Source organism: Camellia sinensis, chromosome 1 (assembly GCF_055761805.1).
Source record: "Camellia sinensis isolate YWXY chromosome 1, ASM5576180v1, whole genome shotgun sequence".
NCBI lineage: Eukaryota > Viridiplantae > Streptophyta > Magnoliopsida > Ericales > Theaceae > Camellia > Camellia sinensis.
In genome coordinates, this window is record NC_138961.1 from 155,422,906 (window position 1) to 155,438,496 (window position 15,591).

At 31.9% G+C, this 15,591-nt stretch overlaps 1 pseudogene; it reads left to right on the forward strand.

Annotated features, from left to right (window-relative positions):
- The first annotated feature begins 677 nt into the window (after positions 1–677).
- LOC114261818 (G2/mitotic-specific cyclin-1 pseudogene) lies at positions 678–2,225 on the forward strand (annotated as a pseudogene).
- Positions 2,226–15,591: the final 13,366 nt, after the last annotated feature.

Consider the following 15,591-nt stretch of genomic DNA (forward strand, 5'->3'; position numbering starts at 1 on the left):
TTTAGCAATTGTTTGGGAATTGTGAAAAGTGAGAAACGAATGGATATTTTGATGTTACTGTGACTTAGTTGAATACCCATTTAGTTATTTTTGTTTTTTTTCATCAAAAGTGTTAAAAAATTATCTCTAATTATTTCATCAAATCTTATGAAGGGAGAGTTATTTTTTTTAGCAAATTGAGAACCAATAAAGTAAATCTGAATTTGACGGGAAAAAAAAAATGAAGCATTGGAGATGGGTTTTCTTGATCAAATTTGATGAAAAGGGGAATTTTGGATAAGAGGAAGGTTTTTAAAAAGATTTGAATGAAAGGATTTGAGTAGTTCATATAAAATCAAGTTTTTTTTACTCAAATTTGAAATCAAATTAGTTGAAAAAATTAGTGAATGGTTGAAGATGCTCTAAAATGGTTTATGAGTTACCTTGGAGATGATGAAATGCCAAAATTTGATAGGACTAAGGCCTAAATTAGAAAATCTACAAGGTATTAACAATAAAATAAAAGTTATGAAATGATGAGATTTTTAACACTATATGAGGGAGAAGCTGAGTTTGTAGATTTAGGGTTTTTTAGATGCTCTTAGGCTAGTTACATTGTGAGGTGTTTGATAGGTAGGAGGTTGTGTGGTTGTTGAAGAGGGAGAGATCTATATTTTCAGGTAATTTAACCAAAGCAAATGGTTATATTTGATGAGAACAAGAACAACCCCACTTTGATTAAACCCATAAACTTACAAGAAATGAGTAGCAGAAGGTTTTGGGTGGAGATTAGGCCCAACCATGGAGCCGTAAGCATGATTAATCAAAATTTAGCTCGAACTCATCCGTACCCTTGTGTTGTCAACAAGAACGTCTTGTCAGAAACCCATGAAATTTGTGATAAGTTACCTCCTCATCCAGCTCATAGACCAATCACAAGGAAATTGGCGGCACAGATTGCGAGCACACAACAAAATTGTCTGGAGAAAACTAAGAAAGCTGATTCATCATCTGTTCAAAGCTTCAGAGTCTGGGAAGATTGTCCAATAATAGATGAGGAACATAAGGCAGCTACAAACCCCCCAGTTCCAATGTCCTTGGAACAAACAGAAGCAGTCCCGGATGAAGAGGAACAGATGAAAGTTGAAATGGAAGATATATTTGAAGAGCCCGTTATGGATATTGACAGCTGTGACACCAAGAATCCACTAGCAGTAGTCGACTATGTCCACGATGTCTATGCCTACTATAGAAAAATGGAGAGTTGTAGCGGTGTTTCACCGAGCTACATGTCACAACAATCTGACATCAATGAGAAGATGAGGGCAATACTAATTGATTGGCTTGTTGAGGTACACCACAAGTTTGAACTGAGGGACGAGATGCTATTTCTGACTATTAATATTACAGATCGGTTTTTAGCTCAGCAAGGAGTGGCGCGAAAGAAGCTGCAGTTGGTTGGTTTGGTCGCAATGCTCTCAGCGTGCAAATATGAGGAAGTTTTAGTACCTGTTGTGGATGATTTGCATTTCATTTCAGATAAGGCCTACACTAGGAAAGAAGTTCTTACAATGGAGAGATTAATGCTTAATACATTACAGTTCCACATCTCAGTTCCAACCCCATATGTTTTTATGAGAAGATACCTTAAGGCTGCTCAATCCAACAGGAAGCTTGAGCTTTTATCTTTCTTCCTGGTGGAGCTCTGCCTTGTGGAGTATGAGACACTCAAGTTCGCACCATCTTTCTTGGCTGCTGCAGCGATTTACACTGCTCAATGTACACTCTACGGGGTTAAAGCAATGGAGTAAAACCTGTGAGTGGCACACATACTATGCAATTTTTTTTTCTTTTTTGAATTTTCAGACTAAATTTGAATATGCACTAAGATGTTGAATTTTATGATGATGTGAACAGAGGCTAGTTTTCTTGAGTACTGGCCGTCATGCATTGCTGCTGCAACTATTCTATGTGCAGCCCATGATATTCCAAACTTGTCTATTGTCAATCCTGCACATGCTGAATCATGGTGTGAAGGACTTCGAAAAGTAAGAACATTTTATTATGATTTAGGTTGGGCATACAAAAAAATAGTAAATCTATTTGAATATATGCCAACTTGGAAAATATTTGTTTTTTTGCAGGAGAAAAGCATCAGCTGCTACCAGTTGATGCAGGAAATTGCTGTTGATAATAGGGGAACGAAGGCTCCAAAAGTGTTACCACATCTCCGAGTGATGACTTAGGTCAGCATCGGGCCGGGTGACTCATCATCCTCGTCTTCATCATCATCTTTTAAAAGGAGAAAATTAAATAAAAGCTTGTGGGTAGATGATGACAAAGGGAGCTCTGATTAAGGTATAAAACAAAAGAAAACACTACAGGAAATGAGGGAATTAACGGCGTTTAATTAACGACGTTTTGTTAAACGTCACATTTGTTAATTTTTAACGGCGTTTTATAACTGCCGTATATTTTTTTAATTAAAACGGCATCGTTTTCTAATTGAAGGCGTTGAAAAATGCCTTCGAATGCTGTAGGTACATGCGCCCCTTTATGAAACCCTTATTTTTGAATATGAGCCCAAAGTGTAAGAGTAATTTCGCGCACATCTCTCTCTCTCTCTCTCTCTCTCTCTCTTAGAGACGAAGAAGACGGAGGAGATCAATCGACTGTTCTTGAAGCTTGAATATATAACACTGAGTCTTAGCTTGAATATGCACACATCTCTCTCTCTCTCAACCCTTATACACACACATTTCTTCATCAAGCTCCATCTGCACCTGCGATTTCGAAGATTCAGAGCGATTTCGAAGATTCAGATCGATTTCGAGATTCAGAGCGATTTCGAAGGTCCATCGCCACCGTCATTTGCATCGACGGGGTAGCGAGCTCCACCGTCTCTCTCTCTAGGTCTCTCTCTCTCTCTTTAGATCTATGAAATCAATGTTTTCAAGGCATTCTTACTTGATACTCATTTGCAGAGATTCAGAGAGAGGCATTCTGACTTGATCCTCATTTACTGAACTTTAATCGGTACTCTCTCTCTCTCTCTCGCTCTATTTCTTTCGAATTTTACTGCATCTATAACATTTGTATACATCAACATGTGTGTTTGTTGAATTGTTGAATTGATCTGTTAGGTTCTTTTTTGAACTGAAAGAAACTTTTACACTAATTTTCATACGACAATTTGGATAAATTGGACACAATATTGGGCCAAAAAAGATGATAGTTCAACAAAAATTTAACCGTAATTGTGAATCAATATTCTAGAAATACATATTAGATCATGAAGCTACAAAACAAACATTTGTTTGCCTGTGTTCATGTAATTACCTATATATTCACCATTTACAATGCAACCATTGAGTGGCCAAGGTTTGCTATTTGTAGGACTGGGTTACTATCAGAACGCATTGGTAAGTCACGGCAATCAAAATGTATGCTGCAAGATGAATTCAAAAAACATGTCAGATTTGTGGAAAGTTTAGAAAGAAAATTGTGAAAGTTGAGTAAGATAGGATTAGCTGGTGCTGTACCAAGTATCGTCTGAGGTATCTTTAGTCAAGCTATAGAGCTCCAATGGAGACTTGCTTTTTAGTGGTAATTGGTGTATGTTTGGAATACTTTCTTAGGACATTTCCCATTTAAGATTTTGTGCATTCTTTGATGGATGGAAATTCCTTGCATAAATATGTGTAGGAAGGTGAGTGTCATTAGCAACATATGAAAACAAAAGTTTGAAGAGAAGACTATCATTACAAATTTTGGAAGTACAGATACACAGTTGAAGTGTGTGTGTCTTTTTTTAGAAGGGCACTGTTGGGGTGTTAATTAGGCAGTTTGGGAAAATTAAAGTTCGAGTTTGAAATCTGACCATAAATGGGTCCAATTATAGTATGTTTTAAAATCTTAGCTCACAAGCAAATGGAAGTCAAGGTTTAAGGACTTCCAGACTTGTATTGAGAGAGGAATCATAAATTTAGATGTCCTAACTTTCATTTTTTTTCAGTTTTTGTTTAAAGTGATAAAATTTTAGTTTCTATTTTATTTTCTTTTTCTTCTCAAATGCCAATCCAAAGACAATCATAGTGTTGCATCTGATCTTTATTAAAGTTTACTGTGTAAAAATTGGTCACTATGATTTTAATGAAAAGTTGAATTGGTGAGAGTATAAATTTGTACAAGCATAAAGTTGCTTCATTATAATTGCGGGTTCAAATTACAAAAACAATTTTATTGCTCGTATAGTAAAATTGTGTATGTCTAGTATTCCAATATCACATCATATATATCAATTAATTTTTTCTCACAATTATATTAATTACAAAAAATATTTCAAACGCATTAATATTTCTCACAATGAGATTGATGAGAATACAAGGTTAGACAACGTGGCTGATTATGTTTCTGGGTAAGTAGGGCAGAATGGAAGAAAAGCCTTGAATGTTGCATGGACGAAATTACTCAAGCACACCTTCGTGGGAAGGAAGTGTATGTGTTAGACACCAAATTTACTGACCTTCAACAACCCTGTAGATGAACTCCAGAATCTATATATATCAACCAACACAATAGACATCATATTAACCTCCATTTGTGTTTCTGGTAAAAGAGAAAAAAAGAGTCATGATATACATAACTAATATATGTAAATATGTAGCAAATGGAAAACCATGAGAAAGAAAAGCAAGTTGTATATTTGTGTGAGGAATTATCCTAATCTAGTTGCCGGCAGTGGCATCTAATTCTATATATCTAACCTCAACAATATCTTTTGAGGATTGCATAATGAAAGAATCTATTAAAACATAGAATTTTCGAGAGATCAATCCGCTATAAATTAAATATGTAGATATTAAATGTAATAGAAATAAACACCCAAAAACCAACTCACCAATACTTGAGCCTTGAAACAATCCTTGTTTCTCAACTCAAGGGTAAATGATTCGTAAGGCAATTCCAAACTTCCCTACTCACCCAAACCTCTTAATCCTGTTTGTCCCTAGAATTTTCATAAATCTTCTATTTATAGGTAAACCCCAAAAAATCTCAGTCCCCAAACAAATAGAAAAACTCCATACACATGTTGGATCCCAAGCCAAGTCTGAACCCCACAAATTGACCCAATCACATGTTACAAATCCAATAACTATACTGGCCTGCTTTTTCTTTTTCTTTTTTTTTTTTTTTTTTTTTTTTTTTTTTGGCAATCAAAAAAAAAAAAAAGGGGGTCCTAAGGCCAATGATTGAATGATAGAATATGTTTATGCATGTATTTCATAAATGTGTCAAATATTAATTTGGGCACAAATGTTTTAATTTATTTTTTATTTTTGGGTTTTTTGATAATACTGAAGTTTGACAGAAAGAAAAGATTTAAGGCTGAAATTGTTGACTCATTGATATTATGCCTAGAAAAGATGGCTTGGTGGTTATGTAATGTTTCATTATAAAATGAACTTCCAGTTGTAATGTTTAAGATTGAACCAAAATGGGGACAAATATAATAGATAGAAATTGTGATTATGTATTCTTATTCCTTTCTAGTGATGAAACACACAAAAGAATAGGCCTTATTGATTCTACATGTTCAATTTGTAACTTTCGTTTATGATGCCATTACCCCCTTTTTTTTCTTCTTTTTTTTCTGTGTTATGTCATTAGTCCCTGCAAAGGCATTTCTTAACTTTCCATACCCAGCAAGGCCATCACTAATTTCTTTAATGTAGATGTCTTAAAAATAACCAATCCACTAAAGCTTGCTTTGAAGAAGTTGAGGATCTTGTTTAATGTGTGTTTTGCAGATAACATTATAACCTGTAGCTTTTCTAGTTCCATTTGAAAGTTGAAGTCTCATACATATACACTGAAGAAGGAAGCAGTGTTTTGAAATGATTTTAAGCACTGCAGAATTATTGGCATCTTTTCATTTTGCAGATTTTTAGTAGTCATGGAAGTAGTGTTTTCATTTATGTTATTTTCCTATTCTATGAATCCAATTGTTAGAAAGATATGCTGGCCACTTAGGCAGATTTTTATAGTAGATGGAGCTTTGTGATTTAAAGTTGCCAGATGTAGAGAGGGAGTGTATTACTTTACATCAAACTCCTTTCAAAGTGCATGGGAAGGACGTCATTAGTGGTGTTGGGGAGTTGATTCCAACTAATATTTAAGCATGAATATTGAGGATGAAAGAGTTATCCATATCTGAATGTCTCCTCGTGTCATTTGATGTTTATGGGTTTCACTTGTATTGGCAATGCTCTTTTTTGGGTATGTAATTGAATATATTGATTGGATGAAACCATTTATTTGCATCACTTTAATTAATTTGCTTTGCAAGTTAATATTCATATTTCCCAGTAATTGAATCACTTTGGTTGGATGAAACCATTTATTTGCATCACTTTTCCATGCTTTTGAGTAATTACATTTTTTGGTCCAAGTAGAATGCAGGTTGTTTTTAACTTTGTTCTACTGCTAGGACATTTGCTGCTATTTTGGGAACAGTCGGAGCTGATTTTTTTGTTGAATTAATGGGTTCTTTCCAAGGATTTTTGTATTTTTTTTGCTGCTCTATTATGGAACTTATATTCTACAGGAGAGAGAGAGAGAGAGTCAATTTGTGTTTTAAAACAATTCTAATTGCCTTCTATATTAGATTGTTGTTGAATGATTGAGACCCCTGTTGCTTTTCTTTTGGAGTGGTAAAATGGCATGCTTTTTGGCCTTTCTGGCTGCTGTTTGTTTAATGAGAAATCAGTAAACATGTTGGGAAAACAACTATTTGTTTATGGTTTTGGGCATTTCTTGTGCATATGGATGCTGGGTGAATGGCAATGTTAAGTTGGATAAGCTTCCATTCTCACAAGATTTTATGTACATTAATGTAACAGGAAGGCTTTTAAGCTCACTATTATGATGTGGCCTGTTATAGGCTGTAAGAAGGCTTTTAAATATAGCAACTTCGTATTAGTGCTATTTTTCAGTTTTAGTACAGGTATTTTTTTAAGTTTAATCACATAAAATTAACACAATTAAAATAATAACAAAAATAAGGCAATCGCGGCGTTTCTAAAAACGTTGCTAAATAGTATGGTGACATCATGCTGCCTTAGTAGAACTTTTAGAAACGCTGCCTATAGTCATATAGCGACGTTTCTAAAGCGTCATAAATTTATAGCGACGGCTGCATCTTTAGCGTTGGTGCTAAACGCCACAAAAGGATTAGACGGCATTTTTGAGACCTATGGCGGCGTTTTTTAAACGCCTCTAAAACCCATTTTTCCAGCAGTGAAATGGTGGTCTTAGTTGTCTAGAATCCTCAATATTTTTGGGAGAGTTTTGAGAAGAAAAAGGAAAAAAAAAATTGACTTGATTGGTGTAGATTATTAGTATATAATGCCTTATATGTATTGAAGTTTGGAGAGATTTGTTACAATTTTTTTTGGTATTTTTTGGTGGGCATTGCCATTCAGTACTGGCTTTGCAGATTCCGAAGGGAAGGGGATTTGGTACGTATATAATTTTTGTGTGAGAAAGTGAGAGAGATTCTTTTCAAAACACTCCAATGAGCCTTGGCCTCTTGGATTGCAGACAAGCTTGCATCTCTATCTCTCGGGTTAATACCTAACATTCAAAGCCCCATCCTCCATTATTCATTGATCTATATCATCTATGTTAGACCTTGATTATGAAGCAATGGAATGGTCCTTTCAAATCTCAGTAACAATACAAACACCAATTATTATAGAAAAGTACAAAATGCAGTATTGCTAGATGAGCCCACACTCCACAAGAATTCCATTCACTTTTCTGCAAAATAATTTGTGTTTATAGTATATGTTTGTTAGGAATTCATGATACTTAAATAGGATTGATGACACGAAACACCCAAAAAAAAAAACAAAAGACAAACACACAAAAGATAAATCACACGTGCAAACAAAGAATACAAAGTTTACATGATTCATTTCAAACTAAGGTTATGTTCATAGCTATTGTGGTTTTTACTATTGTTGAAGGTATACTATAAATAATAACATTTTCACCATATCTAAGCTTACCAGTTGGGCTAAAAAACTCTGCATGGCACATTGGTACTGATGATTTAGAAAAAAAAAAACCATAACTATAATTTGATACTCTTAATATCATTATACTTTATCTAATACTGATACATTTTCCCGATTAATCAAGTGTATATTAAGTGTGTATAAATTGAAATGCATGTAGTGGGAGATGTCATGGAAGGCCAAGGCAATTAAAGCTACTTTAATTTACAGTTTCTCCACTCAACAAGCAAGGGGAAAAAAAGCCTAGCTAACAATGAAGTTGTCACTTAGCCCCAGATTCCCGACATTTGGCATACTGGTTTTGGTTTTTGCATATACAATCATAAATTTTTAAAATTTTTTTAATCAGAAAAAGATAGAAGAATGGGACTTGATGACATGGTGGTGTAAAAGGTGAACATAACATACATTTTAGACACTACCTTCATTTGCCATACCCATGCATTACATACACATGTTTCTTCTTCTTTTTTTTTTCCTTTTCTTTTTTAAATATATATTTTTTAATTTACTGGAGACAACAAATTTGTAGAGAGTAGGAAATGGGTTTGTTCAAGGGAAGGTGTAAGAGAAAAGAAATACTTGCAACGTGTGGAACATGTAAGAACTCCTAGGGCCGAAACTAGACTTTTTTGTAGTGTCACATTTTGCGTGCATTATGACAAGACAATTAGGAAATATGTTGTGACCCACTTTGTAGGGGAAAACAACCATCCCTTGGCAGCACCACACTGCGTCCCTTTTCTTTGGTCACATAGGTTTGTAACAAGTGCAGACCAAGCTCAAGCAAAAGCCATGTGCAATGTGGGTATGAAAACGAGTCAGATCATGGATTTTATAGTCCACCAGTCAGGGGGTTATGAGAAGGTGGGCTTCATTCACAGAGATTTGCACAATTAATTCTAAGCTGAGCGCAAAGTACAACTCACAGAAGGGGATGTAGAGGGTGCGTTAGGATACTTATCAGCTAAATTAGAGGTAGATCCATTATTTTTTTTCAAATACAATGTTGATAAGGACAACCGGTTGGACAAGATTTTCACGGCAGATTGTAGGTCTCAAATGGATTATGGTGCATTTGGTGATGTATTGGTATTTGATACAACTTATCGTACAGATGCATATAAGAAGCCATTTGTAATTCTAGCTGGCGTGAGTAACCATTTTATGACAACTATATTCGGATGTGCTTTGTTACCAGATGAGACAATGGAGACATACACGTGGGTGTTGAAAATGTTAATGGAGGCCATGGATGGCTACCATCATTGGTGGCTTCATGAAACATGTCGTTTGTTTGGGAAGATGTTTTGTCTTGCTTCAACTTCTAAATTAAGTTCAAATGCTTTCGAGTGCTGATCAGTTCACTTTTGTGTAGAACTAATATAATACTTTTGTTGTCCTCAGCTTTTGTGTAGTTCATTATTACTGATACAGAAAACTTTTGGCAATCAACAGATAATGACTGTCGTGGTACATAAATCACCTTATGTCGTGGTACATGTATATCATTTGTCGGCATACATATATGACCTTTTGTTATGGTCTATAGAAAACTTTTGTCATGGTACATATATCACCTTTTGTGTGGTACAGATTACGATGGTAATTTGTACCATGCCAAATGGTAATTTCTCTTTGTAGTAAATGTATTTTTTGTTTACGGAGGGTTTTGATTTTTGTATGATATATTTTTTATGGAATTATTATTTTAGTTTGGACAATAATTGATTTGTATGGATTTTGACATTTAAAGTTATTTATTTTTTGTATATGGATTCAGATTGTGGAATGATTGATAGTATGTATCATTTTGTTTATATACGTATTACAGGTTGCATGGAATATAGACAGGTTGTGGAGAAATTATAATTTTGCAATAAAACATAATATCATGTTTTTGGCGACTAGACAATAGTAGCTAAAAAGAAATTTGGAAAAGACATTTGGCGACTAAAAGTTTTGTAGCCAAAAAAAAAAAAAAAAGACATTTGGCGACTAAAAGTTTAGTAGCCAAAAGAAAATCAAACATTTAGCGACTAAAATATTTCATAGATAAAAACAAAAGCTAAAGAATAAAAACACTTTTGCCGACTAAAATTTTAGTAGCAAAAAAATATGGGATTTTAGGCGACCAAATATTTAGTAACCAAAAGAAGAACTCTTTGCCGACTAAAAATTTAGTAGCAAAAAATGTGGGACTTTAGGTGGCCAAATATTTAGTAGCTAAAAGAAGAACTTTTTGCTGACTAAAATTTTAGTAGCAAAAATTGTGAGACTTTAGGTGACCAAATTTTTAGTAGCCAAAAGAAGAACTCTTTGCTGACTAAAATTTTAGTAGCTACAAATGTGGAACTTTAGGTGACTAAAAGTTTGGTCGCCGAAAATGGTCTAATTTAATTTAATGTCCAACCTTTTGGCGACTAAAATTTTAGTCAGAAATTGTATACATTTGGCGACTAAAATAATTTTATTCGCTAATTACGTTTACCGATAATTTTTTGACAACTACTTTTGCGACCAAATAATTTAGTTGCTAAAACCATTCGGTGACTAAAAATTTAGTCACCAAAAGTGAAAATTCTTGTAGTGTTATGATTCATTAGTAAAAGTTATGACATTTTTTTAATCTTATTATGATTGTGGAGAAAAAAGTTGTGGCTATGATTCATTAGTTAAAGTTATAATTTGTACTACCAAAAGTTATGATTTGCCATGATGAATCATAGTAAAAAATGTTACGATTTAAATGTTATGATAATTAATTACAAATAACTATATTTGTTATGAGTTGTCATTATATTGTTATGATTTATAGTGTCTTTGTTATGACAGTTAGGTGAATATTATGACATTGTTATGATTCATTGTAGTATTGTTATGATATTTGAAAAAAAGTTATGATTCTTTTTGTAACCTGTTACATAACCAGTTTAGAAGGTCACTTTTTATGATGTGGCACGATATGGACCACACAATAAGTGCATATCATATGACCTTTTATAAGGTGCACATTGTAGACTTTCCCTATATATATATATATAAATATATAAGTGAATTTACCTATATTTCATGAACCATTGCTTGCTAAAATGAAGTGAGGAATGAGCTTACATAGCATATCAAGTTGATTAAAACCAATTTGATGGGGTATATGGAATTAGAAAAATTTGGGTATGTCCTTTTCAGTTCTTTCCTTTCTTATATACAAAATAACTAAAAAATTACGTTGCAATTTCGGGGGTAATGATTTTATTTTTGAGTTTATTACACTTTATACCTTTAACCTATCACTAAATTATCTACTTAGTTCTTAAGCTATCAATTAAGCCTATTGATAGGGGTGTAAATCTGACCCAGCCTGGCTCATATCGGGCCTTGTGGGTTTTTGCCAAAATTCGGATCCGGTTCGGTCGAGCCAGGCCACGGGCCAAAAAATTAGGCCAAGCCCAAGGATATTTGGGCCGGTGGATTGGGCCTCGGGCTTGGTCGAGTCTAACCATTTTTTATTTTTTAAATTTTTTCTATTAAAATTTTATTATTTTCCACTAAAAAAGACATTGGGCCTTGGACGGGCCGGGCCTTGAGTAGGTCTTTAGCTGGCTGATGGGCTGAGCCACGGGCCAAGCCAGGCTTCAAAATGATGGCCCAGGCCCAGCGACTTGGGTTGGGCTTAAGCTTGGGCCCAAACGAGTCAGGTCCACCCCAAGCCACGGGTCACGGGCCATTTTTACACTCCTACCTACCAAGTTCCTAAAATATGTAAGTCAAAGCCTATTTAGTTCTTAAACTATCTATTAAATTTATTAAGCCCCTAAAATATTTAATTCAAACCTATTTAATCCTTGAAAGAATTACAAAATAAAATATAATTACATAGCTATTATAAATTAATAAAGGGTTCTATCTAGTTAAAATTTTATTTCAAAAAAATTTTAAATTTTAATTTTGTCATTGAAAAGTGGGTGTAAATTCATACGGTAAATTTCTTTTATAAGGATAAGGGTAATTATTTATAATATTTTCTTACTTATCTTCTACAATGATTACGTATTTACTTTTGTCTAATATTATATGCTATATTTCATTTATTATTTTTAAGTTTCGCGAGATTCTTTTTATAACTTAATCAATGTATTATTTTATTCTTTTATTATTTATATCGAATTTTTATTTTTTAAATTATCTAATTTCACTTATTCAGGATATCTAATAGTCATATAATTTTATTGGCAAGATTGATAAATCAGATTCTAATATTAATTTAAATACACAACGAAATAAAATATTTTTTTATAGACAAAACAAAAATTATCATTTAAGTTACTAAATATGTTTGAATTAAATACTTTAAGGACTTAATAAATTTATAATCCTTTAAGGGACTAAATATGAATATATTTGAATTAAATACTTTAAAAACTTAATAGATTCAATTAATAACTTAATGATTAAATAAACTTTGATTTATATAGTTTAGGAACCGAGTAAATTCAATTGATAATTCATCGTTTAAATACAATTTATTGATAATTTATAAATAAAAAGTGTCGTAATCGACCTCTTTTGCAGAAACGGGGATACACCCATGGTTAAACCGTTCAACCGGTACCAGTTGGAGTTAACACAGCCGGCTGCGCGCATAAAAAAGTGGGCGCAAACATGGAAAAGGCATATGCCCCCAGATTCGCACCAAACCATGAAACTCAAGCCCCAGAGCCTCTCCTTGTTATTGTACGGTAAGGCCATGTTTGATTCATAACACTAATAGTTATGTATTAATAATCCTATTAAATTAGTGTGATATTCACTATCTAATTAAATTAATAGGATAAAGTATTCATTGGATTAATAATCTCACCCCCACTCCATTACTAATAATTTTATAAATTTGTTAGATTAATTATCCATTGGACTAATATTCCTAAACCAAAATGTTAAAATAAATATAGAATAATTGAGCCCACGGATTAATAATGTCAATCACATACTCTAATCCATCTAATCAAACATGTCCTGAGGGTGTAAGTTTACCCGATAGGTGTGCTATTAACTGTGTAAGATATAAATTTTGATTTTTAATTAGAAATATTTATAGTGTTTGTTGATTGATGATAAGGATGTTGTTTTCCAAATCTAAAATGGAGGTTCAAATCTTGTGCATTTTACTTAATACATAATTTTTTTCTTTCTTTTTTTATATAAAAAAATCCACTTAAAGAAATGAGAGAGTGCTTCAAAAGATTAAAGTAAGTTGTTAGCATATATAATAATATAGATTGATGAATATTATTAATTATTTGAATCTATTTACTCTCAAACACTAACATAACTAACAATTTTACAAACAATATAAATATAATATACATTTTTGTTATATATATATTTTTCCAAACATCATGTATAATTAATATATTTTACAAATAATAAATATAAATGTATTTATGTGATTGTATGTGTATCTTAAAATTTAATTAAATGTATTTTAATTCTTATATTATTATTAAGTCTTATTTTTAATATATTTATAAAATAATTATGACGTCACAGTTTAATTTCGATTCGACCTAATAATTAAATTGATGATCCGTTTATATACTGTCTTTTCTAATTCACTTACCGGTCTAACTTTTAAAACATTGATCTATCTGACCCGTCTACCGGATGTCTTTCTTAATTTGTTAATGTTATTTTATTGTTTACAAATCATAGATTTACAGTTAAAAAGGCATAAATCTCATAAAAGTTTAGGCAATTTGGATGTGTAATCCATCCTTGACAGGACAGGAGAGAAGAGAGGGGTTTGAACCCCTAGGCTTTGGCTCCGTTTGGCAAGAGCTAAACGGGACTTTTTTAGCTATTTTAGCTACAAAAGACAAAATAGGTTATTTTAGTCACAAAAAACAAAATATCACATCCAACCCATAATCATTACATTCTTCTCTCACAAAAAAAGCCAAAAAAGTCAAAAAACCCTTTCCAAACTAAACTTTTTAGCCCAGGCTAAAATAGCCAAAACAGCCAAAAAACCAAAAAGTCAACCCACTTTCCAAACGGAGGCTGTGTCGTGTTTTGTCGGCGGATGCCATTGGTTTCTTAATTACCACTGTCCCCCATAAAAAAAATAAGAGTTAATTGCAGTTTCACTTTTTAGTTCCATCTAAATTTTATTTTGACTTCTATAATTTCAATTTGAAAAATCTTGATTAGTTCAGCATTAATTTGATCTTTTTATTTAAATTGAATATTAAAATTTTAGGATAATTACAACCAAAAAAAAAAATCCTATGATTTGAGCATTATAATAAAAAAAATCTTGAATCTTTAATTTTGTCAATTTAAACCTTAATATTTTTATTTTTATTTTTATATTCAATCTAAATCATTAGTCTATTTTTGTCAAGTAAAACTAGAAGAAAAATAATATTTTAGTCACAAACTAAATTTAAGTATACATAAAATATCTAAAATATCATTTTTCATTTAGTTTAATGACTAAAATATCATTTTTTTAGTCAATTTTACTTAACAAAAATAAACAAATAATTACATTGAAAATAAATAAGAAAAATTTAGATTTTAAATTAAGAAAATTAAAAACTCAAGATTTAATTTATTATAAGGGTCAACTCTAGGATTTTCTTTTATTTTATTTTTTGTAATTTTTTCTCAGTTTTTTTTTTTAATTTATTTTTGAACACGTATGAGTCACATGCATATAAGTAGAAAAAGTTGATAAAAATTTAGATAGAAAGATTAAATTGAAACTAAGGCCTCGTTTGGGAACATGCTTTGTTAGTAACTTTTTGAATTTTTGGCTAAAATGTGCTGTAAAAAAAATTAGTATGTTTAGAATGCCTTTTTGACTTTTTACAAAAAAATGTACAAAAAGTAGAGAGAAAATGAAATCTTTGACTTTTTGATATGAGTTGTTGACTTTTTGATTTTTTTTTAATAATTTTTTGACTTTTTAGCTAAAATGAACGGTTGCCAAACTTAAAATTTGAATTAATTTTGTTCAAATTAAAATAATAAAGACCAAAATAAAAACAATGTCAATTTATAGCAGTAAAAAATATAATTTACCTAAATTTAAAGTTAGAGTTTTTTGTTTTTTTGTTTTTTTTTTTTGGGGGGGGGGGGGCGGTGGCGGTGCTATCATTAAAAAAAATAAAATCTCAAAATATATGTGGTATTTAGTATTACCCCATGTTAAATTTGACATATTTTTTGAAGACATTATAATTCAGTGCAAATTTAGAAGGGAAAAAAAAAAAAATTAGACATCGGTAGCAAACTTGATAAATATTAATAATTAAATCTTAAATTTTTTTTCATGTATTAATAAATATTTTTTCAAAAAAAGTTGAATGTAATTCCCCCTTCTTTTTATCTGTTTAATGTATGGAACTCATAAAAAGTGAGGATTTTTTTTTTTTTTTCACATATGAAAATTAGTTTGAATTTTATTTTTTAGTAAAGTAAAATAATAAATCTGACATATTTACTGAGTGTTTATTTAAAAAAAAAA